At 35.1% G+C, this 25317-nt stretch overlaps 1 protein-coding gene across 1 annotated transcript in view; it reads right to left on the reverse strand.

Annotated features, from left to right (window-relative positions):
• mical3a (microtubule associated monooxygenase, calponin and LIM domain containing 3a) overlaps positions 1–24242 on the reverse strand; it is a 108775-nt gene extending 84533 nt beyond the window's left edge. The window contains exon 1 of the mRNA XM_073850207.1: positions 23877–24242. The gene's annotated coding sequence lies outside the window, so the exon portion shown is untranslated. The remainder of the gene's footprint in view (positions 1–23876) is intronic.
• Between the last annotated feature and the right edge of the window lie 1075 nt (positions 24243–25317).

The following is a 25317-nucleotide window of genomic DNA, read 5'->3' on the forward strand; positions in this document are numbered from 1 at the left end:
TCCTCAAGAGGCGGGTGAACAAACAAAAACCCACTAATTCTGACAAACTCCAAGAAGTGATTATGAAAGAATGGGTTGCTATCAGTCAGGATTTGGCCCAGAAGTTGATTGAGAGCATGCCCAGTCGAATTGCAGAGGTCCTGAAAAAGAAGGGCCAACACTGCAAATGCTGACTCTTTGCATAAATGTCATGTAATTGTCGATAAAAGCCTTTGAAATGTATGTAGTGCTTGTAATTATATTTCAGTACATCACAGAAACAACTGAAACAAAGATCTAAAAGCAGTTTAGCAGCCAACTTTGTGAAAACTAATATTTGTGTCATTCTCAAAACTTTTGGCCACAACTGTATTTCGTCCGTTAGCTTTTTTCTACACGTCAGCTGTCGCATTGGCTTTGAATACTGGAAAGGCGTGTAAATGCACTACTGAGGCAGATGGATCTGGTTACCCGTTTCCTCTCTCCATTACTCTATGACACAACACTAATGCTTCAAAGGGTTGAACTTTTTTGCAAGGTAAACAAATACGACACTGAAATGTTCAAACTACAGCTCATTTAACGAAGGTTGCTGAATTAAGGTAAGAAAAACTGTTTTTTTTTATTGCAGGGTATGCAGAAATTGACCTTTAGAGGACAAATATAGATTTTTGTTTTATTTCTGGTTGTCCTCATGCGACTTTAATTCTGTTAGCCCTTGAAAGGTGAGAACCTCGGCATGTATATGATATCAGAGAACCTCAGTGGCGAAGCTTGAGTTACACTGAATGTCATGTGAATACAGCCGCGTTATGTATCAGTGTGGACTAACCTGTTTAAAGCCCTCAAGTAGTTATAACTGAGGAGACGAACACCTCAAGTGCATGGGAAAGAAGCTGGTTTTACATATACATGTATACAGAAACATCCACATAGAATCGGCAAACCTTTTCTGTGCTAAAAAAATATTGAATAATAAAAAAATAAAAAACATTAGGAGCAGGAACATGAAGAACTTTGAAAAACAACAGCAGCTGAAATCATGAAGCCTGCTGAGCATTTTATGGAATTCTGTGGATTCCATTCAGGACTGGCCATAAGCCGAGAAGGAAGCATGACCATGTGCATGAAACTACGACCATCCAAATGTTGCGAAACATGGGGTTTAATTCTACTGATCATTTTGTGGAGGATATTGCAGCATTTTTTGGCAGTATAATGTTGAAGCCAACAAGACATTTGTGATTTCTGATATATATTCAAAAAAAAAAAAAAAAAAAAATTAAAACCTTTAAATAAAATATAAAATATCTAAAATGAAAAATAAAATATAACACAAAAGAAAATAAAATATTAAATAAAATATAATAAAATAAAAATATGAAACAAAATAAAATAAAAAACAAATATAAAAGAAAATAACACATTAGATTTAAATAAAATAACTAAATATTAAATATAAAATAAAAATATATAAAATAAAACAAAAAAGAAAACAAAAATATACAAATATAAAATGATAAAAAGTACTATACAAAAAAAAATATAAAACATAATAAAATATAAAATAAAATTTAAATTATACAAAACAAAATTAAACAAAATAAAAAAATTAAAAGTAAAATATAAAATAAATTATAATAAAATGTAATAAATAAAAATACAAAAAATATAAAATTAAAATAATGCAAATAAAATAAGAAATAGAAAATATGACAAATTAAAAACTTAAAACATATATAACTATAAAATAGAAAATATAAAGTAAAATATACTAAATAAAATAAAATTAAATATAAAAGAGAAAAAAATATATAAAAGAAAAAAATATATACACATATATACATACATACACACATATATATATATATATATATATAATAAAACAAAATAAAATTTATATAAAATATAACACAAAAAAATGAAAAAAAAATGAACTAAAATTTAAATAAAATAACAAAATATTAAATGTAAAATAAAAAATATAAAATTTTAAAATAGAAGATAAAATATGAAATATAAAAGAAAAAATATAAAATAAAATAACAGAATCAAAATATACTATAAAATTAAAAATTAAAAATATATAAAAATATATTGAAAAAGTATGAAAAATATAAGAATTTTTATTTAAAATAAATATTCTATTAGTTTTTTTTCTCTAAACACCTTATGTGTACTGTCATAGACTAACTGAGACTTGTCACAGCCTTTGTGTACTGTTTGCCTCTTGTTGGCCTGATCGCTTCTATTGCTCTCCTCATTTGTCGCTCCTCTTTAAGTCGCTTTGGAGAAAAATGTCTGCTAAATGAATAAATGTAAATGTAAATAAAACAAAATATTCCCTGATATTACTATTTCAAAGTTATCCATAAGCATAAAAACTCTGAATGCCTCTCCTTAAATCTTTATCTACACTTGTTTCTCACAGCACTGACTCATAGGAAGATGAGTAGCCAGGTTATGTAACGCAGCAATGCCCTATAGCCATGTTAAAGCTACAACATAACATAATACGAACTCCCAACATGCCTGAACTCTTCCAAAACAGGGCCTGCTATAATTGAATGCAGGTCTATATCCAGCGCCTCTTTTCACAGAGGAAACGCCGCACATTTCTGCCATGGTGTGACCTGTCACTATAGGTGTATTCCATTTCAGACACAGCAATGTGTCCCTTGTCACTCAGCAATGTCAGCAATGTGGTGTTAGAGATATAGCAGCTATGAACACACGCTGAACTTTGTATGACATGAAAGAAACAGAAGACAATCATTATAGGCATGCTGATAAACAGCATTAGAGACACAAGACATACGGAAACAATAAAACGCAATCCGTTGAAATCCATTCACCGTTACAGCAAGAAGACCTGAATAAATAACCAATTAGATAAATATACAACCCACCTTCACTCGCCTGTGACTGTGTACACAAGAGAGAATCCAAACGGACTGTTTCAATTCAAAGCACACTTTATAAAACACACACAGCATGCATTTTTTTAACTTTATGGAGAGGTTGTGTCACACTCTGGGCTAAAAATAGAAAGATTCCTGTGGGGACCTCATATATTTCCAGTATGCTTCCTGTATGGACATGTGGAAGAGAGACATGTGAAGGTTTTAGCATAAAGAGGAAGGCCTTTAAACTCTGAGGACTCTCTTTGATGACAAATATTAATAACTCTAAACACATCACTTCATTTCTCTCACAAGCGAGATAAATACTATAATAATACTACAGTTGCATGTCCTTGTCAGTTAGTGAGGAATTAATACTGTCTTCATATACGATTTATGCATCTTTAAAATGTCCATGACTTTTCCAGCCAAACCTGGATTTAATTAACAACAAATCCAGGGATTTGCAAAAAAAAAAAAGGTATGGCGACTTTCTCTTACAAATTTGAGTTTTTTATTTTCTCGCAATTCTGAGTTTAAATCTCAAATTATTTTTTTCTCAGAATTGGGAGATATAAATTAGCAATTGTGAGTTATAAAGTCCAATTTTGAGGGAAAAAAGACTGATGTTCTCAGAATTGCAAGTTTATATCTCACACTCACAGTTCTGAATCAACTCGCAATTGTGTGTTATAAAGTCAGAATTGTGAGATATAACCTTGCAATTCTGAGAAATAAAGTCAGAATTGAGAGATAAACTCACTATTGTCAGTTTTAAAGTCAAAATTGTGAGATATAAAGTCATAATATATCATAATAATATAATTCTGACTTTTCTCAGAATTGCGTGATATAAACTCACAATTGCGAGAAATAAAGTCATAAGAAAAACTTGCAATTTAGATTTTATTTGATTGCAATTTCTCAAAATTCGAACTTTTCTCTCACAATTCTGACAAATTCAAAATTGTTGTAAATCTGACTTTTTCCCCCACACAATTGTGAGTTTATTTTTCTTAATTCTGACATTTTATCTCACCATTAGGGCTGGGCAATATATCGCATGCGATTGTCATGCGTATCTCATCAGTAAAGCCGGTTCTGTGATTAGTAGTAAATCTCCATCACCTGCGTTCAGATGGCGCGGTATTTAAAACACTGAGCCGTAGATCACTGAAAAACTACGCAATATCGTGTTCAAAATCGCGGATGAATCGCATTCAATTTTGAACGCGATATTGCGTAGCTTTTCAGTGATCTACGGCTCAGTGTTTTAAATACCGCGCCATCTGAACGCAGGTGATGGAGATTTACTACTAATCACAGAACCGGCTTTACTGATGACTTTTTTCTCAGAATTGCGAGATGTAAACTCGCAAATGCAAGGGAAAAAAAAAATCCAAATAATGAGATAAAAAAATTGCAATTACCTTTTTTTTTTTTTTTATTCAGTGGCGGAAATTGGCTTCCGTAATTTCTAGTATAAAACTGTATTTACAAAAATATTTTTCATGAATTCACATGGAAATCAGATTTAAATTTCTTCCTAAAATAGAGCTTTCCATAGCCATCAAAAACATAAATATAAAAATGATCAAATATATCAAATAAATGCATAAACATAAACACCCTCAAGATAATGGCTAGAGGGTGTATTTTATACATTTGATCAAATAAATCTAAATTATAAATATTGAAAATGTATAATCTATTTATAATTTATAATATGTTTTCATTTATTATTGAGCATTCACAGTGTAACAATAATTTGAACCATATGTGACCCTGAACCACAAAACAAGTCATATGAAAATTGAGATTTAAGAAACTGAGCTTTTGCTGAATAAATAAGCATTCCATTGATGTATGGTTTGTTGGGATAGGACAGTATTTGGCCGAGATAACTATTTGAAAATCTGGAATCTGAGGTGCAAAAAAAAAAAAAAAAAAAATCAAAATATTGGGAAAAATCACCTTTAAAGTTGTCCAAATTAAGTTCTTAGCAATGCATATTACTAATCAAAAAATAAGTTTTGATATATTCACAGTAGGAAATTGACAAAATATCTTCATGGAACATGATCTTAATATCACAATGATTTTTTTGCCATAAAAGAAAAATCGATAATTTTGACCCATACAATGTATTGTTGGCCATTTCTACAAATATATCTATGCTACTTACGACCGGTTTTGTGGTCCAGAGTCACTTATGCGTTATCAAACATTTTTATTTTTTGATGAACTGCTCCCTTTAATCAGCAAAGAAGGCACAGCTATCGGCCAATTCTGATAATCAATATCTGATTATCAAAATTTAGGTCTGCTGATATCTGAACAAAATTGCAAGTCATGGCACAGTACAAGGTTTACCACCGACACAATTTAGATAAACCTTCTCTATCTACGGGGGGCAGCCGTGGCCTAATGGTTAGAGAGTCGGACTTGTAACCCAAAGGTTACAAGTTAGGTGGGCGGAGTGAATGTACAGCACTCGCTCCACCCTCAATACTACGACTGAGGTGAGTCCCTTGAGCAAGGCACCGTACCCCCAACTGCTCCCCGGGCGCCGCAGCAATGGCTGCCCACTGCTCCGGGTGTGTGTTCACGGTGTGTGTGTGTTCACTACTGTGTGTGTGCACTTGGATGGGTTAAATGCAGAGCACAAATTCCTAGTATGGGTCACCATACTTGACCTCACTTCACCTCCTCCTAAATTCAGTTGAATAGTATCAATCTTTTTATATAGTTCATGTTTACCATTTTAAAGTTTATTGCACTGTTTCTGGTTCCTAGGAATTCACCAGATCACATGCAACACAAATAAAATCACTTTCACATGACAGACTGTGAGTGGAAAGATCAAAGTTTTTAAGACTAGCAGCCCGAGAGACATAAAACACAACTCATATCTCAAGATCTTAATAAACAGAAAAACTAAATCGCAAGTTTTTGTGCTAGATGACAATGCAGATTCATTCATCTCGCAGTAAGAATCTTCAAGTCTCTCTATTCTTTGTCTGGCTGTGATTTTCCCCTGAGAGCGAATGGGGGTTCCTTTAGCCCCGCATAAAACATTAGACTGTGCTGTCTATCAAACAGCTGTGATGTCTCCTCCTCCTACTGTGTCTTTCCCTCCAGACAATCAGGTGAGACGAAGTGCTGTCGCTATGGAAACATCACCAAAGGAGCATGACATCATTACACACACACACGCTGTAATGATGGAGGAGGGGCGCCAAGTCAACAGAGCCACATGTGGGCAGGTAAACAAAGCCAACTGATGTGGGCGAGGCAAACTGGGTCATTATCCACCTGAAATTAGCTGCTTTTTCTTTCTTCTTTTAAAAGAATGATGACAGTCGTGAATCTTCTGATTTAAAAAGTAGCCAGACCTCTCAAATTGACTAAAAAAAAAAAAAATGTCTGTGTTAATATTGCCCATAATTACCATCTGAACACTCCACCACACCTCAGTGATTGGGTACAATAGTTTGATTCATTCTTGGAGTATCATCTGCGCTTTGAATCTTTGAGTCTAGCCGTTTCAATTGCAAGATTGAGTTTGTCATGTACAAATGTTACTAAAAACAAAGATGAACTTTGTTTAAAAATGGAATAGCTAGAGAATAATTAAATTTGTGAATATAATGGCATGAAACATCTGAGAAATCTGCAATACAGAGCTTGAAATGAATCAAAAAGGAAAATCAAAAACAAAAACCTGTATGGTAAAGTCTTTTTTTGTGAAACATAAAAGTAGAAATGTTTGGAGCTTGACAGTCATGGTCATTACGAACTGTCATTGTATGAAAAACAAAGAAATTCTTTTTTTGTGTGTAACAGAAAATAAATAAATAACAGCACGGTTTGGAACGGCAAGTCAGACTTTTTATATTTAGGTGAATTATTTCTTTAAACAAATCACAGTCTATATGTATGTTTATCCCACAGATCATGGTGTACACAAAGCAAGAACAGGATTAAAGGTCATAGCCCAAACACAGTCCAAACACAAGATCTTTAACACAGACTGATCCACAAACAAAGACAAATACTTCATTATGAAAATATGCCACCACAGAAATGCTGTGCCAAGAAAACAGTTGTTTCTTTTCTGAGACGTAATTGAAATTCATCTAGAGTGCTGATATTTTATAAGACAAATATATGCACATTTTGCTGTTATTTAAGAGATAACAGCAATTTTATGGTTGTAGCCAGTTTCCGCCACTGTATAAATAATAAAAAAGGTAATTGCGACTTTTTATCTCACAATTGCGACTTTGTATCTCGCAGTTCTGACTTTATAACTTGCAATTGAGAGTTTACATCTCACAATTCTGAAAAAAAAAGTCAGAATCTCGAGATAAGTCACAATAACTTCATTCAGTGGTGGAAACAGGCCGCTGACAGGGTAATCATGTTTAAGTAGCCTATGAAACGGCTTCACAAACAGTGTTTTCAACCATTTATAGTTATAATATCCACCTTTTTCCTGAGTAAATAATGAGCAGCGACATGATGGATTCTAACTTCCATTTCCATTGTTTTGGTCTCCATAGAAATCCTTGTTAAAACGGGGGTAAAAAAAAAAAAAAAAAAGATAGACTGAAATGAAACTTTTTCAATATAACTATAAAAAATTTGCGCATGTTTAACATTATATTATTGGCTCAGATAATATGTTAATTTGACTAGAAACACCAGAGACCGGAAATGTAAAGTACCGTTCCAGTCAGTAAGTAAGTAATTGTGAGTAACTGAATCATTCATTTAAGAGATTTGTTTAAAATGCCGATTCATTCAGTAATGAAATTTATGAGTGAGTCATTGAACCATTTATTCAAACAAAAAGTTTTTTTTATTTCATTCAAATTAAGTATACATTTTTGACTGCAGCAATTAATATTTTGTCACAGCCCCTTGCTGTGGCAGAATCGTCTCTATTTGCATAAAAAGTCGTTTTTCTCAATTTCCAGAAAAGTTCAGCTCTCGTAGAATTCCAGAACTACACAAATTAGTTTTCACGACTTTTTCATTAAAATTAGAAGACTGTTGAGAGCCATTTATGACTAAGTACATCTTTTTCTATACTGCTCTCAAAATTGCATGATGCAGCTGAGACATGATAACTGAGAACATTTTTGTAAATGCAACTTATGCATTGCTATAGTAGCCAGTTTACGACACTGAATAAAAAAGAAGGTTATTGTGACTTCTTACAATTCTGCCTTTTTTTTCACAGAATGACGTAATACAAACTTGCAATTTGACTTTCTCAGAATTGTGAGATATAAACTCACAACTGCGAGAAATAAAGTCAGAATTGCAAGATAAAAACTCTTAAACACTGTCTTGCAATTGACTTTATAACTGAGTTTATATCACACAATTCTAAGAAAAAAATAACTTTTTATCTCACAATTCTGAGAAAAAAAGTCAGAATTGTAAAATGTAAACTCGCAATTGTGAGAAAAAAGGTTGCAATTACCTTTTTTACTTTTTTGATATGGGCTTCCATACATTGCTTTCATAAAGCAACTATAAATAAGTCACTTATGTAGCCTTACTCTTCATTCAAATGTTTTACTTCCTGGATTTCTCTAGACAAGTTCATATTTGCATGGCTTTCCATAAACAGAAATGTGTGGTTGATAACAGCGATATTGGCACCAGGATTACACCAATAACCAAAACAGCAGGATTCATTCAACAAACCTTTGTTTGAATCATATCCAACAAAAGATTTCCTTGAAGTTTTAGCTTGTGCTAATACTTAAAGCATCTTATTCTAATTAACTCTCTACTTTGAAACAACAAAAGCCGGAAACTTGTACAGTTGATCCATACAGAGAGTGCATCAAACAACAGACCTCAATGTTGAACAAACAAACAATTTTGCATAAAACTTTTGCCACACACACTGATTACCCCCCACACACACACAATCAAGAAGCAATCATTGCTAAACTTGTGCAGATTGCTAGAATTCCAGATGGTTTGACCAACAACCACAAATTGTGCAATAAATTTTAAGGCAAAGGAAACAGTGAGTATTATATCCCCACTGCTCCATCCTGTCATGTGCCTTCAGGCTTAATAATGATTTAGAGATGCTAAAATTCCTGCTACAGTAGTTATTTTAGTACGCCAACTGTTTAGAAAAAAAACATGATATCTGAAATCGTATATCTAACCATCTCAAAACTCTAACAGTAACAATCACAATGAAAGTTTTGGGCATGCTCAGCCAGGTGCAAAGACTACTCTAGTAAAACTCAAAAACTGATGATTCAGTGTTGTTCATAACTAAAGAATTTCATTCATAAAATCCAGACACGCAAATGGAAAACATCTGAGCAACAGAACTTCTGTTAACACTCTGTAAGCTCTGCAATGTCATTCAACCTCAATAGAACATGTTTACTCTGTCTGTTAGGTTTCATTAGAAATGTAAATTACACCAGACACACCTTTCTGACTGAAACCGGCTGAGGAAACAACCGCGTGTCATCTTACATATCATCTCCCACTTCAGCAAAGTAAAAAGACATGGCAGTGCACAGTTGTCTGGTCTCAGAAAGAGACAACAAGACTGTAATCCGGTCAATACGGCATGCTGATCTAATCCCATGCGCTGTGGGTGGGGTTAACTCCGACTCGCAGGGTAAACAAGCCTCCAGACAGCAGGGCCTTGACCTGCCAAAGCTTTAGCTTTACCTGCATTAATCAATGACAGCACACATACCGTCAAACAGCTGCGACACTGATATGAGATCGAGCAAACCAATGACAAGGGTAATTCTCTGATTACATGGCAAGAACCCAAGTCAGTTGAGACTACTTAAAGAAATACAGTTGAGGTCAAAAGTTTACATCTCCCTTTCAGAATTTGCAAAATGTTAATTATTTTACCAAAATAAGAGGGATCATTCAAAATGCATGTTATTGTTTATTTAGTACTGACCTGAATAAGATGTTTCACATAAAAGAAGTTTACATATAGTCCAAAAGAGAAAATATTAGTTGAATTTATAAAAATGACCCCGTTCAAAAGTTTGCATCCCCTTGATTCTTAATAATGTGTTGTTACCTAAATGATCCACAGCTGTTTTTTTGTTTTTGTTTTGTGATAGTCGTTCATGAGTCTCTTGTTTGGCCTGAACAGTTAAACTGCCTGCTGTTCTTCAGAAAAATCCTTCAGGTCCTACAAATTCGGTGGTTTTTCAGCATTTTTGTGTATTTCACTCCTTTCCAACAATGACTGTATGATTTTGAGATCCATCTTTTCACACTGAGGGACTCATATGCAACTATTACAGAAGGTTCAAACACTAACTGATGCTCCAGAAATAAAAAAAACACATTCATTATGAGCCAGGGGGTGAAAACTTTTGAACAGAATGGAGATGTGTACATTTCCTTTTTTGCATAAATATCATTTTTTCATTTAGTACTGCCCTTCAGAGGCTACAGAAGTGGTTAGATGTTTCCCAGAACATGAAAGTTAAATTTACCCTGATCTTTAAATTGAAAAAGTTTTCACTTTTCACCCATTATGTCATCATTTACTCAGCCTCATTTGGATTTAAACCTGTGTGACTCTCTTTTATGCATCACAAAAGAAAACTGTTATTGTGTTTGGTAGTTACAATGAATGGGGACTAGAGCAGCCAAGCTCCCAAAACGTTATTGTTATTACATCTTAAATACACAAAATGTACTTTTAAGTATATTTTAAATTACCTACTTTTAAATATATGACATGTGCATGAGCATGAGCAAATAATGACAAAAGGAAATGCAAAAGGAAAGCACTTCACCAATCAAATTTGGAAGAGAAGTTCACTTCCAAAATAAAAATAAAAAGTGTAAATGTTTACAATGACTAATCGTTTCACTAGATTAGACCCTTTTTGCTTGGATGGGATCATGTAGAGCCCTGTAAAGCTGCATTGAAACTGCAATTTGTACCTTTAACCCTTTGGCCACCACTGAAGTTCACTATATGGAGAAAAACCCTGGAATGTTTTCTTCAATTCTGCAATTTTAATGCGACTAAAGACAGAAAGGCATGAACATCTAGGATCACATGGGGGTGAGAAAATTATCAGGAAATTTGTATTCTACTTTCATTCAAACAAACAGTTTAGTCTCAAAAGTAAATAAATAAAATTTGTATTTACTTATGGTATTTTACTGTGTTCATGTCATATCAGAATTACCATAATTACTAGTTTCCAAATTAGAAACTTTAGGAAAACTATTTCTCTCACTTGATCATTGCAATGTTATTTTGGTCTGTTCTAACATAATTCATTATTATAACCAGTGTCATTTGATGTACATTCAAACTTCTGCAAGGAAAAAAAAAACAGATTAATTTGTGCAGGGAAACGTTTCCTCCCTTTTCAACAAATCCACAAATGGATCCTGTTTGCTGTTTGCATTGCCATAGAGACAAATATATTCAGAGGATGTAAACAGCCCTGAGGTATTGCTAACCTGTGAGTTTCAAACTCATCATTATGTGTAATAATTATTATAATTCCAACAGGACATGAATGCATCATGATGTATCTGTGATTAACACCTTCATCCCACAATGCTCAATGTGTACCCAACTACTTCAAACAGAAAAGCAGGAGTTCATTAGAAGGAACTTTCATACTGGTTTGACAACTCATCTTCAGAACAGCAAACATACAGACAGAAAGCTGCCAAAAACTCCATGGAATTCCAAATGCAGAAGTGTTAGTTCACCCAAAAATTAAAGTTATGTCATTAATTAATTACTCTCACGTCGTTCCAACCCCATTGAACCTTTATTCATCTTCAGAACACAAATTAAGATCCGAGAGCTTTCTGACCCTGCATAGACAGCAAATCAAAAATCTCTTAATTTCGTTCCCGAAGACGAACAAAGGTCTTACGGGTTTGAAATGACATGAGGGTGAGTAATAGGGCTGGGTAAAAAATATCGATTCTCCGATTTTAATCGATATTCAGTTTAACGCAACGATATCGATTCGGGAAATCCCCGAATCGATTCTTAATGCACGTGCTTCACGTAAGAGGATATGAATATTCCCCTCTCGTCCTGAAGGTGTCACTAGTGTTCCTGCTGAGAGTTTTCTCAACCGCTGGTGATCTAATCACAGCGCAAAGGAGCTGCCTTGGATCAGATCAGAACATGTTGATCAGCTGCTTTTTTTTTGCAGAAAAATCTGGTGATCAAAAATTTTTAGGCTGTAGTTAAGAACTGTTAGTTTTATGGACAGTTAGAATGTTTTGTATACGCAGACAGGGGCTTTATGATGGATCTGTTTTGAACGTTTTGAATTTAGAAAAATGTTTTATTTCTTAAACATGTTTGAAGTTCTTAAAAGATTTCACTGTTGCACATTTACAGTCTTTTTATTTTTTTACAGTAATAATGTGCATTTTGCAGTTTGTTTACATGGTGTACAATGGATGCACATAATTTTGAATTCTTGTTACAGGGTTCATTTAAAATAAAAGTTGTTTAAAATAAACAATTGTGCACCCTATTATTAATGTTGATGTGTATTTCAGTAATAAACTTAAGTAGGAGAGTTTCAGTTACCAGCATTTATATCAAAATATGGATCCCATGTCTGCAAAACTAACATTTTAAATGAAATATTGATAGCTAATCGATATCGAATCGAAATCGAAATCGAATCGAATCGAAACCATAAAAATAAGAATCGAATCGAATTGCCAAATTGGTCACAATACCCAGCCCTAGTGAGTAATGACAAAATTTTAATTTTTGGGTGAACTAACCCTTAAAAAAAAGTTCTACATACTCCCATCACTTGCATATTTGTTTATTAAATATTTGGCTAGATTTCATTAAACATTTGACTACGAGAGAATGCAAAAATATTTCACAAATCATAATCCATTTAAACAAATTAAGTTTGAAAATTCCATCTGGGCCTGTAGACTATAACAAGAGCATCAGTTGTTATTCTGAAAAAATAACAACATGGACACATAACTTTGAAAAATATGAGGAGCATATGAGAAATTTTATTTTTCGGCAAACTTCTGCAGTCTGAAACCTTTCCTGCTTTGACGTGCATGTTACTCCAACATCTGTGATCTCTCTCCACCTTTAACTACGCCAAGGGGCCGAGGATAGATTTCTCCTGAAGTACGGGTTGAGGACCGACCTCCATGGTTCAAATACTAACCTCAAACATTGTAAGGGGAAGAAAAAAAAAAAAAAAAAAAAAAAAAATGCAAAACTGGCCGAAAGTCAGGAGCTTGCGCCAACCAAGCAGAGGAAAAGGGTGGACTCCAAGTGTGCATGGAATACAAAATGATCTTCAATAGGCCTGAAACCCAAAACTCTCAGACAGATGCTAAGCACTTCAATGGACTTTCATTAAAAGGAAAATAGACACATACCGAATTACATTACAATACAACAGCAGTTTCGCAAACTATAGGTGACGGGTGAAATAAAAGCTGCTTTTGTGGAGTCAACCAGAGGACAACTGCAAAAATAAAGGAAACTGATCTTAAAGGAACCGTATGTAGGATTGTGGCCAAAACTGGTACTGCTATCACATTCAAAATACTGTAGAACGGTGTATCCCCTCCCGCTCCCCCCTGACTCGAGGTTGCCAGCTAAGCTGCAGGAGTAGGCTGCAATAAGGAGCTTCCAACGGCAAGTGACACACAGTAATTTGTTTTTCTTCTGTTAATTATGTTTATGCTTCACAAGAGATGTTTTGCGAAGTAATTATGTATCGCAAAAATTTACAGATGGCGATTAGCCAAATATTTCGCAAAGATGTACTGTAATACCACATTTCAGTCGGAACATAGGTTGTTTTCCAACCCTGCTAGTGGTGCGATATAAAGCTTTTTATGAACGCATTTAGCTCGGCCGACCGCGGAAAATCCACTGAGTACTGAAGCAAAGTTAGCCAAACATAGATGAATCTTACCTGTTCAGGAAAAAATTACCAACGAAAGCATCTGTCTTCAAATTCTTCTCCGTTTTCAGCCGTCTCCATCTTTCAAAGGCATATCCTATACCAATCCTTGTTTTATTTCGGACTTTGTCACAACGTATTTCGGTTTCAAAACGAGGTCTTTTTCGTTTCGTAACGTTATACATGTTTAATCCGACACGTTAGTATAGCCGCAGCTGTAACAGAGCTGGCAACCCGTCTCACGAAACTCTACTGACTTCGTGATTGGTAGATAGCTGGAGGGTGGAGCCTCAGACCAAAACACAAAACGACAACAATAACATCAGTTGTGGGCTGCAACTCTCACTTTTAAATGACAATATCCTGTTGTCAGTGATATAAGTATTTGAAATGAACATGATTTCTTAATGTCTAGTGACATTTCAGGGCCATTTTATGATTAACTGACATAAATTTCTTACATATGGTTCCTTTAAAAGGAAGACTGGCTCACTACTACTATCCAAAAGCACTCACGAAAAGCAGGAAAGGATGAAGGTTCAGTCCAAGATAAGATACTTCTGAAGTCATTAAATGATGCTCATTAAGATTACAGCAATGTCTAATGTAAGCCTAAACAGAACACTTTACGTATCTAAAACAACATTAAAATAGAATTATGGGTGCTTAAAGAGGTCATATTAATAAAGAGCATGATACTATGAAACAGAGTAATTCAGACAACTCAAACCTTCAGTCCAAAGAGACCATTTATCGAAACCAAGCCACAAATATGGCTCGCTCTGAATTTCAGGTGAATTCAGCACATCATAGTCCCAGTTAAAACAATATCAATTGCCGATATTAAGTGTGACTGCTTTAACCACAAAAACAACAAAAGTATATGATATTATTCCATTTAAGCTGACTTATCAAATCCAGCAAATCAAAACAAACTCCACCAAGCAAGAGTTCCACGGCAGAAGTAGTGGCAAAGAAAGCAAAGCCTGTAGCCAAAACCAACAGAACGACGTCTGCATCACTGGGTCCTGTAGGAAACCACCATTGTGTCTCTCTATATTCTTCCAAATAAACAGCATGTGTGGAGACGGTCGCTTAGGAGGTGTAGTTGAGGAGGCGGCAGTGAGAGGAAGGAAGAATCCTTTGCCAGTTGCTTAGAAGTGAATGTGGGCAGAGCGTGGTGGCAGCCTGGCACTGTAACGTCTTATCTGAGTGAGACACGCAGGCATGCTGGGGGAATAGACTGGCCGATCAGTCGTCACTGTGAGAGAAAGTTTTTCCACCTCTTCTCTGTTTTTAAGATAAGGGTAAAACAGAGTCAACACAGTAAAACTTGTGTCATTGTTTCTCACCCTAATGCCATTCCAAACCTAATGATCTTTCTTCCACAGAACACCTAAAAAAATACCCTTGGTCAATTTTTGCAGCACAGAAAAGTATAGAAGCTTTTGTTTGCCACAGGATAAAAAAGTGGGACTTTTTATGTCTCAATTCAAACTTTTTTTGTCAATTGCGGCTTTACATCTCCCAATTTTGATTTTTTTTCCCCTCACAATTCTGACTTTAGTTTCCACCACTGAAAAAAAATAAAATAAAAAGGCAATTCCTACTTCTCACATTGTTTAATTTTTTTCGCCCAATGGCTAGTTTATATCTCGTAATTCTGACTTTTTTCTTGGATATTAAGACTTGTGTGGCTTAATATAATGTAAATGATGTCTCTTATTTAAATATGCAGTGAAAAACCCTGAAAGACTTACATTATTTTTTAAAAATCCACATTGCTTCATACATATTTTGGACTATGGGGGGCACCATTATTTCGAAAACCTGAAATGGTTGCACTTAGTGAGCTACTGGTGCTACCTGTTGCTATTTTACCAGAAAATAAAACGCAGAATTTGTGAAATCAAATTCTCCACATTGTGCAGCCTTTTTGGTTGTAATTTTCTGTCGAAGGGCAACAAGAGAAGCGATGCAAGTCTTCACTGCTTTTTCTTTCTTTTCTTTTTTTTTTTTTATATTTTATTTATGACAGATTTTCAAACAGTTTTTCTGAAAATACAAAACAAACCAGAATCTCACAAACTGTATGTATGTGTGTGTATATTATATATATATATATAAATATTAAACATATACCGGAACATGCACCAGATACAGTGAAAGATACACGCCTAAAACAAAGTCACAGACTTAAACAAAATATTAAACATGGAGTGAGATAAACAAATAACATAAATTGCAACTCTTAAAAGGATAAGTGAGGAAGGAACCCCAAATTTTATCAATTTTTTTTATAAGCATCAATCTTAGAGAATCTAATCTTTTCAAGCAGCAACCATTTCAGCCGACCATTTATGAAAAGTGGGTGGTAAAGCGGACTTCCAATGCATCAAAATCACCCTTTTAGCAACCACCATACCAAACATAAGAGACAATTGCTGAAAATGTTTAAAACCTAGTGTATGGTCAGAACATCCAAACAAAGCCAATTCAAGATCTGGACTGATATCTTCTCCAAAGACATCTGAAAACCACTGAAAAATATTCTTCCAAAACTCAGAAATCTCAGGACAGAACCAAAACGTATGAGCATTCGTCCCATCCGAACTCCTACATCTATCACATAGTGGGGAAACTGAAGGGTAAATTTTATTGAGTTTAGATTTAGTGTAATGTAACCTATGCAGCACTTTAAACTGTATAAGTTGTAGTCTTGCATTAATAGAGCAGGAATGAATTCGTTTCAGTCCCACCTCCCAAATCTCCTTGGAAATATTTCACTGCTTTTTCTAAAGATAAGAAAAAGAGAAAAGAATGAGAAGATGCTTGTGGATCAAATTTCCCAAAGACCTGCGTCTTTGTTCTTTCCACTTTAGCCCTGATGCCTTTGATGCTTTTAGCAGACCACAACTACTGAAAGAGCTTACAAATGGCAGAGACAAGAAATGCTTGATGCCATCCTGGCAGGATGTAAACATGCCGACACTTGTCATGACGCCGCAGCCGCTCAAGGAGTTTCTCAGCATGGATTTCACTCAATATCCAGAGGCATTTAGAATCCTTGTGAGGGAAAATCAATAGTAGAGCATTTGGTAAGTCTATGCTCAGAGTTGTGTTGCGGTTATAGCAACAAGTAATGCCATTTCACATCATAATGACATCCCACATAGACCAAAATATGCAAAAAACATGGATTTTTTTTTTAAATAACTTAAATCTTTCATGGGTTTTCTACTAAATTTTTTAGTAAGAGACATCATTTGTGTTTTATTAAGCCACAAGTCTTAACACCCTAGGTTCCTGTTAAAGACAAACAGCAAGCTAATAAAGTGAAGGTGTTGGCCACTGTGGTAAACAAGCAAATTTAACCTAATGTTAGTATTTGAGAACCACCTGAGGCCTAATGCAGTGTACAGACAATAAACAGCAAGAAAAGCTAATGTCCTGTCTGGAATATGCTGTGTGTGCATGCATTACATCATCTTTCCTAAACTTATGCTAACAGCATCAAATGTCCAATCTACTCTCAAAGCCCTGCTCTCGTTAGGTTTTATACAGGTCAGAGATCTCTGTGGATTCAGGAAGAGTGTTTATGCAAAAGCTTTTAGGGAGTAATCACATGCTATTTGACAGTATCAGCTGACACACTTTCCCTGACCTTAATGCAATACAGCATAGTAGGATGATGTCATCAAATACGTGCTTACGCGGATAAAAAGAGTGAAGGTTAAAGTGGCACTGTATAAATTTTGCAAAAATAAAATTCTTTCCAAATAGGTTTGAAAGTGATTGAACAGACAGAGCTTAGGCCAAATTTAAGCAACTGATTGAGAATAATTGCTGTGTGGAGCTGGTCTGGATATTAACATTTAAAACCTTGAAGAAAAATGACAAGTTTGTTAAAAGCAAAACAGACTTCGGCGACACTGATTGATTACATCAGTTCAAAGGTCTTTTGAAAAACACAACCATATTCCTCATTCCTGAACAAACATCCTTTTCACATAAATCTGACATTTTGGTAGAACCGAGCTACATTATTTTATTATCTAGTTCTCAAAAGTTGTTGCTCATAACACAAGCGTTAGGTCATGAAACAAAAAGCTGCCATGTTTCCAGCAGTACGCAGACAAACATTTTCAAACTGAACTCAGTCACAGGAAAACACGCCGGACTAACGTCTCTGGCATCTTACGTGACTCATTAGATTCCAGCGATGTTCAAAAGTCAACAGGCACAGGCAGTTGAGCAGTGAGCTTGAGGAAGTGCTTACATGGTCTTCCTAATTTAAAACAAGTTTAATTAAATAATCTACTGCAGAGCAGCTGCAGAGGCTGTTCTTTCCATCCAAGAGTCCCCTGCCAATCTGAAGACAACAACTTCTATCTTTCCTTTACACCCACATGCATATAAAACCTATAACAATACAATAGGCAATATGCTACATGATCCAGTTTTACATGATGAGCATAAAAAAAGGCATGAGCACATTGTTTGCATCCATAAAAAGCAATAAGAGCTGCACCAGGCTAGACACAGTTCTTATCTCTGATAGCACATACAGATAAAATGACGTAAACTAGAAAGAAACAGGAAAATATGCCTGATCAGTATAGCCGTTATTCTGCTTTCCAAAATTTAATAACCAAACCAAATTCACAACTTCACAAATGGGAATCTTCCAGGACAAATAAAAAAAATACCAAAATTAACAATATTTCTTTTTAAGACCAATATTATTCAGTTTTTTTTTAAATTGTGCAATAATGTAATTTTTTGTAATTTATTAAAATATTCACTGTAATTTATTAATGTAATTTATTTCTGAAGGATCATGTGACACTGAAGACTGCGATAATTCTGAAAATGTAGCTTTGATCACAGGAATAAATTACCTTTTAAAATATATTCAAATAGAAAACAAAATATTATATTTAATAAAAAAATAAAATACTAATAAAAATATTTCTAAATGTTACTGTTTTTGCTGTACTTGAGATCAAATAAAAGTAGGCTTGGTGAGCCGAAGAGACTTCTTTAAAAACCATTAAAAATCTTACTGTTCAAAAACTTTTGAATGGTAGTGTATATATAAATTATTACTATTTTGTCAATAATAAAATGAATCATTCATAATAGATAAGTAAAATCTACATCATCTTAATAGCTTACATACATAAATTCACCTTTTAAACCAATTCAAGACAATTCAAATGAATAGAAAACATTCAAACAGAAGACATGAACAGACATGAACAGAACTTTGTCTCTACATTCACAAGAAGTAAACTAATCCCTTTAATTCCACTTCCGTGACATTACCGTTACAACCCCTGGCAAAGCCAGGGCACAATTTTGAAAATCAAAAATGTTGGCAATAAATCCCTGCAGTGCCTCTGCCTAAACAATATAGACAAAAGTTGCAGACATCTCCTTTTAAGGCCAACTCAGTGCCCACAGCATGATTCTTCACTATCTGCCAGCCTGCAAAGGAGAAGTCTATTATAAATAAACCAAGCTGATCCTCCAAAAAGGCAAACTATTGGGTCTTCTTACTGTAAAACTTTCATTTAACCGGTCACAGTTGAGTAGATCTACCCCACAGTCTTTTCAAGTCTGGTTCCCAGGTCAAAAAAACAAACAGCCTTTCTCTCACACCGATGGCTGCTGTTAGAAAGTCAAACATCTAATCTAATCTAAGACTGGCGTACATGCCAAAATAATCAGCTGGGTTTGAGCTGAGTCAGCAGAAGAGTCTACCTCGCTCTGGGTTTTCACTGAGCTGGCTGTGAACAAAGACGCAAGGATGGTACAAAAAGAGTAAGTTATGCTACTTTATGATCGTCTCAATAACATTAAGACATTATTACATTACTAATGGGAACTAATTGCATGTAAAACAGCATGCATGTAAAGGCAGACGTCAGATTATGGAGTCTCAGTCACAGTCAAGTTTTACATTATCTAACGACTGGTCATGGGCAAACATGACAGCATGATGAAACTATCAGGCAATGATGCAATAGCAACCTCCACTAACGGGTTAGTTCAGCGAGGACATAACACATTTCTTTCTAAAGGTCCAGAGGAATCCTGCATGGAATGCAGCAGTCTAAACATGCATAATTCACTAAATATCAGATTTCATATTTTGTAGACAAGCAGTAAACCATAATTTGTTATTTTGTACAGTGGTGGCCAAAATAATTAGAACACTAGTATTTTCACTAGGGGTGTAAAAATTAATCGTTTTTACGATGCATCGCGATGCAGACAAGGACGATTTGGTATCGGTTCAGTAATAGACCATAACCGATTATAACGGGCTCAGTCCAGTGCCAGAACACGCGACCCGGGGGGCTTGTATGATTTTCCGGGAGGGGGGTTGGGCTAATGAGGGGAGTACTCTATATGAATAAAATAAGTCTTCAGATTTTAACAACTGAAAGGATAATTGCCACTTTCTTTACACACCGGTGCATTTAACGAACTAACAAACATCAGTGTGTATTTAACAAATGTCTTTTTTTGTTAGTAATTCATTTAAAAGACTGAAACATTATTTTCATTGGTTGAAAAGACTGGCTAAAAGCACTGAGCGCGTCTATCTGGCTCAGCACCGTTTTACACAAATATAACGTTTTGTTGATATTGTGAGTGCACATAATAATAGTAGACCTTTTGCAGTTTTGAATGATGTAGAACTCTTACCTTTATCAACAAAAATGGTGTATTTTAGGTTTCCACTGTTATTAAGAAAAAATGCAAGTGATCGCGATTCGCGTTTGAGCTTCCATGTCAGCTGCAAAGCCCGCTTTCACTTTCACTCTCCGCACAAACGATTGGATATGCTCTAACTGCGCACATTTATCTAGGTTAAATGTTTAAATTAATATTCTGAAATGCATCAAGTGTTTTATGCCCATAGATTTTATTTAATGCAAGTCGTGTTGATTTGAGAACGCTAAATTTATCAAACATTCTCAACTCATTGCCGCTGGCCGCTTGGTCGTTAGGTCATTACTTTAAAAAAGCAAAAGCTTGAATTTAACAAACATAAAATGTTCCAAACATATTTCTAAATTAACTTAAAAAGGAAACCAAACGAAATCTAGCCACTTTGCCATTAGAATCCAAAACTGAATTATTTTCATTGCTGCACAAACTGTTCTGATAAATTGTCGGACAAGGACGGGGCTCGGGTCTGAGAGTCAGGCTGGGCTCGTGCAGGACTCTATTCGTTCCCTCGTTTCAATTAAATAAGATCTGAGCGATACCTCTCACTTGAAATCGTATTTGGTTTAGTTTTTCGCGTTTAAAATGACAATAGCGGCAGCTTTTATAGCAAAAGATATACGGCCCTTTTCTGTGGTGGAAAACCCCGGGTTCCGCCACCTGTTAAATACACTGGAGCTGCGATATAAGCTTCCCTCATGCAGACACTTTTCAGAAAAGATTATGCTTATGAACTTGTAACGCGCCGAGTCGGGATAGCTCGCCTAACTCACGTTGCAGCAGAAAATTAACCAAACCGCACATGGGTCGCATTCCACATCTTGAGCTTTATTCTCCTGGCAACAGCGTTACTTATTAAAGAAGACAACTTAAATGAGCAACAGAAATTAGAAGTAAAACCATCGCACCCGCACACATGCGGTACTCATGGCATATAGCTGCAGACTGTGCACGGAACGGAACTCTGCTCTTAAAGGAGCCACATTTTCACCCGTTACAAACTCTACAACGAAACCAAAGCACAGGTATTTACATTTGTGTATTTATTCTAAATGTTGCTGTTGTGTTCTGTGTCCAGACTTTAGCTTTGTTTGATACATTCAAAAAGTGTGTTTTTTTTGAGAAGGTAAGATTAGTTTCAGTTCATATATCTGACTGTTTGTATTTATTAAGACAATTGTATATATTTGAAGTATGAGTATGCATCGTCAATGCATCGTGATGCATCGAGATATTGTATTGAACCGAATCGATGACATGATAATCGTAATCGAACCGAACCGTAAGACCACTGTAGGTCCACACCCCTAATTTTCACCAGCTAAAAAATGGTTTTAAGTCAGTTATTTCTATGTTTTTCTGTAGTGTGTCAGTAGGAAATATCAGTTTATATTTCCAAACATTCATTTTGCCATTAACTGTTATAATCCAGAGAGATTTTTGTTTGCACAAGGAGTCTGACAGCCATCCAGTCTGTCTGGAATGACATGAAGAAACGGAAAAAAACGAGACAGACTAAATCCAGAAGAACTGTGACAACGACTTCAAGACGTTTCAAGAAACCTACCTGAAAAACTGAAAAGGCAAAAGTTGCTTTAAACGCAAAGAATGGTCACACCAAATGTTGATTTAATTTAGTTAATAGACGTTAATTGATAAAGAAAATCTATTTATGATATTATTTTTGACAGCATTTTTACACCTAAAACTTTTAACTGTGTAGCTTTGCAGGCAGGTTTCTTGAGGCATCATGGAGACGTTGCCACGGTTCTTCTGGATTTAGTCTGTCTCAGTTTGTTCTGTTTCTTCATTTCATTGCAGACAGACTGGATGATGATGAGATCAGATCTCTGTGGAGCACTGGCTGTTGTCAGACTTCTTGTGCAAACAAAAATCTCACTGGCAAAATAAATTTTCGGAAATTTAAACTCATATTTTCTACTGACACACTAAAGCAAAAGATAAAAATAACTGACTTAAAAACCATCTTTTAGCTGGTGAAAATACTACTGTTCAAATAATGTTGGCCACCGCTGTATATTTCTGGTAACACTAATAAACATTATACAGATGACTTGTCACATAGCAGACAAACTACTGTTTACTTATTAAAAAAATAGTTCACAGGGAAAAAAATTAAAATCCCTATTTACTCATTCGCATCATGTTGATTCAAGCGTTACATTTTGTTAAACACAAAATATGTCAGATATGACAAACTCAAGTCACTGTTCATTTTCACTGTGTGGAAAATACGCAGTGGATGTGAATGGTGACTCAAGCTGTCATGCAGGGTATTTATTTATTTATTTGTATTCGACAGAAGAAATTAAGTACCACATATTTGCAACAACAGTAATTTAAAACAGAATTTTAATTCATGGGTGAATTACTTCTTCAATATGAACGTTATTGCAAAATGTAAACAAACCGGCGTCTAGGTTCGCTGGAATGTCTAAGTGAGTCATTCAAAATTTCGTTATGAAACGAAACAAATCACGATTTTCATCTTATTCTGATGTTGGTCAGTGTGTCAAAACATTTAACGTTAACTATTTATCTCCGTAAGTGAGTTTGATAGAGCACACGTATCATATTACGATGCTTACGATCTGTTTATCAAACCAGGGATGTTCTTTTGGGTCGGATCTTATGAATCTGTAGAACAGGTCTGAACGATTCGTTCACGAATCGGACTGAACTGGACCAAGCGGTTTTCCAGTCAACAACTCAGTGATTCAATGAACCGAGAAGAGTTCATTTCAAACACGTCCGATATGTAATGAACCGACAACTGATGACTTGATCTGATACTATGAGCATGTGGGGGGAACCAAGGATTTGACAGATGGGACGAAATTACTTTAACAGCTGAGTCTCAGAAACGTTAATAAAACCTTACAGGAGCACGTTTTTCTTCACATATATAACAAACAGTTGATTTTAGTGAACAAAAGTTAATCAAAACGTGCAAAAACTTTCTTTAGCCAGAAATGAATTCGTTTAATGCAAGTGCAAAACATGTTTAAGTTCTACTGTTATTGAAAGCAGAAAATATGGCTGAACTGGGACACATGATTACAATAAACAGACTAAATAACAAAACTTATTCGAAAACAGCAATTCACAAAACGTTTGATACCATAATGATGTAAAAACTAATGAATCGATTATTGACCCGAACTGTTCAAAAGAACCGGTTCGCTGAAATGAACTTCACACCACCAGTAAGCAAAGTATCCGTTTCTAAACAACAATCACCGCAGTCGGTGCTTACCTTAATTTCACGGATCCTATAATAAACAAGGACACGCTTTTGGCCTGTGCACTTCCCCAGAACGAATTTCAAAGCGATGACATTATTTATTATTCCACGTGTCCGTCTTGAAGTCGTTCCCAAAATCCCAAACGAGCGCAAAACATTTTAACCGAAAGACGCGTGTACTAGATCAGTACGCCTATGTGTCCGTTCATACTGCAGCAGCAGAAAGGCGCTAATGCGAGAGAGACGGAGGATCCCACACTGGAGCAGCAGAGGGGGGAGAGAAATCCAACGTTAATACGTCTCGTACGAGCAAACGGTCACGTATCAGATGGTAGTAGTCCACAAGGAAATAAATTATAACTTTCAGTCCATGTTGAATTTATTCCTCTGCATTTCACTGTAAAAGCACGGCGGGTAAGAAAGAACACTTTTTGGCTTTACTCCCCCCTACTTCTGTCAGCAATGGGCGGAACATTGCCACAGTTTAATCTGATTGGCTTTCTCATAATGACGTCAACGGGCAAGGTCGTTTGCACGTTTAAAAATGATTTGGGACTCCTCATTTTTTGTAGTATATTAGTGTTTGTAGACTAACATTAGATCTACTAATCTCTTAATTTATGTCGTTTGTTTTAGGTTCAGTGACAAATACAGGAAATAAAGAAGTGGCTTGTTATTAGGAAACCACAGCTGAGTTTACCAAAGGCTTGACCCTATGACCCTGTAGCACAAAACCAGTCATAAGTAGCACAGGTATGTTTGTAGCAATAGCTAAAATACTTTGTATGGGTCAAAATGATCGATTTTTCTTTTAAGCCCAAACTCATTTGGATATTAAGTAAAGATCATGCTCCATGAAGACATTTTGTAAATTTCCTATCGTAAATATATCAAAACTTAATTTTTGATTAGTAATATGCATTGCTAAGAACTTAATTTGGACAACTTTAAAGGTGATTTTCTCAATCTTTATATTTTTTGCACCCTCAGATTACTGCTTTTCAAATAGTTGTATCTTGACCAAATATTGACTAAATATTATCAATTTCAAACGGACTATTATGACTGATTTTTTTGGTCACATATAATATCACCATACTTTCCTAGTTGACTAATTCACGGTACGTTTTTAAGACAATTGTTTTGTATTGCAAGAGTTTTGAAAAGATATGTTTAAATGTGCATTAATTGTGCACTACTTTGCTTGCATTTCCAGAACAGGGCCCGTGTTCACAAAACATTTTAAGGCTAAAATTAGCTCATAACTTGCCGATGTAGAAGAAAATCTTAAAAATAGTGCGCGTGTCAGTCCTAAATTTAGGACTCCTGAATTTTTGAAGAGTATTTCACAAAGCGTTTAGCACTAAAACTAGCTCCTAAATCTGTAAAACTTTAAGAGCAGTGAAGAAGACTCCTAAGTCACTAAGACCAAATCCCAAATATCCTAAAATGG

Source organism: Garra rufa, chromosome 11, assembly GCF_049309525.1.
Source record: "Garra rufa chromosome 11, GarRuf1.0, whole genome shotgun sequence".
In the NCBI taxonomy this organism is placed as follows: Eukaryota; Metazoa; Chordata; class Actinopteri; order Cypriniformes; family Cyprinidae; genus Garra; species Garra rufa.